A 2895-nucleotide genomic window follows, 5' to 3' on the forward strand; every position below is an offset into this window, starting at 1 on the left:
ATCCGTCAATACTACCATTTGATAGTAATAAACACAAAATTGTTGACATTTTTTAGACAATTTATCATGTAATTTAATATTTAAACCGTCTAAAATTTAAGACGGATACAAAAGTTTCTGATGTTCTTTTGTACACTAATAATAATTCAAAGTTGGTTAAGAAATAGGAAGCCATGATTATGTCGGCTAATATCATTATGTACGAGAATTTTGACTGTTGGGCCAGGCCACATAGTTTATGGGCTCTGGCTTCTGGCCCAAACATGCATATATTGTCACTCAGACGCTCAGTTGCACACTTGCACTGCATGCATGCATGCATCCGTCGTAGTTAAGTCTTTCGGAATTGCTGTTTTTAAGCACCATTCGGAAAAAGTTTTGTATAAGGCGGTTTTATAATAATATTATTGTAAAATGGATTTAAACATAACTTCTATTAGTGGATAAAAGTGGTTCATGAAAAGATCTCATTTTATGATAAATTTGTGTAAAATCACCTTATACAAGTATTTTTGAATATTTTATACTGATAACATGCATATTTAAGTATGACAATATTTATCCTAAGATATCATATTAGCAAAATAAAATTTAAATATAATAAAATAAAATTATTAACTTTAGGCACTCACCACCTGATCCAGTTTTATGTTATAAAATGGTCAAAAAAAGAGTTGTGAGACACCAAATTTTGAAAATTTTTTGGGTCCTTTCGGAGGACAATAAATGTGTCCACCTTAGCCAATAAAAAGCATTTGTTTCGAATATTTCCTTATATTTACTTTTACATTTATAGCATTTATAATTTATAATGGAGATGTAGCTTCTTAATGGCTAAGGTGGACGCATTTATTGTCCTCCGGAAAGACCCAAGAAATTTTCCCAAATTTTATACGTTAAAGAATAAATTATGAATGTGATGATGAATTGGTGATTGATGAACGTTATTTTATAGAGGGAGAACAACAAAATGATGTATTCCCTCCGTTCCAGTTAATAATTTACATTTACTTTATTTGTCCCTCACAAAATAAAGCAAATATAAACTATTCACTGGGACAAAAAGAGTATAAAATGCATAACCGATATCTCCTATGTAAACATTATCTACTATAGATAAGCAGCAATTCAACATTTCGAAAACGTTATCTTCTAACATTAATATTTTTCGGTTATAGCTAAATAATACGGAGTATATATACAATTCAATTATCCATTTAATTATGAATGATTTAATAGACTGTCTTATTTGTGACGGTCATAAATATGTGACCTTTTACCGTCCTCCTTTCATAGACTTGTAACAAAATAGTGCTGTCACACAACTGAGAATTTGTGATGATTTAAATAGAGAACGAAAAGAAAAAAGTTGAACATGTTGTGAAATACTCCGTAGGTGGATGGCTGGATGCTTGTCTCAAATGAAAAGATAGGGAACAAGTCAAGGTCATTGAGCAACCCCTTTGAGGGGAAATATATAATTTGAAATTGAAAGTAACTGTACCACCAGACTTCTTGTCTTTATTATGACAAGCATTTGTCTATGATACGTAAAATATTTACAAATGCTCAATGTACTTGGTTTAATCCCATCATGAGTTCATGAGAAAAACATGTTAGATGTTAAAAATATTTTAGTTTTTTTTTGTTGGTAATAAGAAACACATGGATAGATTTGACACAAACGAAATTTAAACGCAGATTATGAATATTATTTTCATAACTTTAATAACTGAACTAGCTAATATCTACTAAAATTATGGAGCTTAATTAATCTCTGGTGGGGGTAGCTATTGGGTCGGGCCAAGCTTAGCCCACTGGGCCTTGAACTGGCTTGGTAGGGGAGGTTGGGAGGCGGAACGACAGGCTGTCTAGGGCTAAACTTGCACTGGTTTGTAGTTGGGTCTGGTCGGATCAGGCTAAACTATAATTTAAAATTCTTATCGTTTTTGGCTGTCTGGGCTGGGGAATTCTGAATTGGCACGGGTTTGGGGCAGGTCTGGGCCAGCTCGCACAATGACCATCTCTAATCTTTGGTAGCATCAATAAACTCTATGCTAATTTAGTTGTTTTATTTATGTATTGCTATTAAATGAGGTACATAAATTGTAATGATCGTATAAGTAAATTTACTTATTTTAGAATTAGTGGATTAATTTTTATGGAAGCTCGATTCTAAAGTACTCCGTATATAATAGAGTAAGGATAGTGAATTCTTAATTGGAAGCAAACAAAACAAAATTAGAAGAAAATAACAACCAAATTATTCAGAAATCAAATCACAAAAGCAATGTGACCATGTCTAAAGCACGATTTATTATTCTTCCAATTTAAAGGGTGATGGTCATTTTTACACATATATATACTTATATAGCATAGTTATCGACTTATTGTAATATCGTTATTATTAATAGAAAATATATTATTAGGATTATATATTACATAATTTTAATAATATATATATTCTCTAATAATTATTATTAAAAACCGAAAATATATATATAAGGTGAGCGAGATTGAATCGTATTCGTCGATTTTGTAACAGGCAAAGATTACAAATATGGCTATTTCAGTAGTGGCACTGTTGTGGAACTTTACTAATCTTTGCATGGTATTAATTAAGCATGATTTTACAGATTTTAGTCAATTCATTGTTGCTACCTAACATCCTACACTGACAAAAACTAATTCTAAAATTAAACAATTTTTCTAACAAAAGAAAAGTTGATGACATTGCATAGACAGATAAGTTTCGAATAATCTTTCCAAAGAATTATTTCATAGACAAATTTAATTTTTAATTAATTAAACTTAGTATTATGATCTTCACCAATTTTTTGAGCAACTGCATTTTGTTAATTGCAACTCCATCGGAGAGTGTTTAATAATACGGAG

The sequence above is a fragment of the Silene latifolia genome, chromosome 10, assembly GCF_048544455.1.
Source record: "Silene latifolia isolate original U9 population chromosome 10, ASM4854445v1, whole genome shotgun sequence".
Classification (NCBI taxonomy): Eukaryota; Viridiplantae; Streptophyta; class Magnoliopsida; order Caryophyllales; family Caryophyllaceae; genus Silene; species Silene latifolia.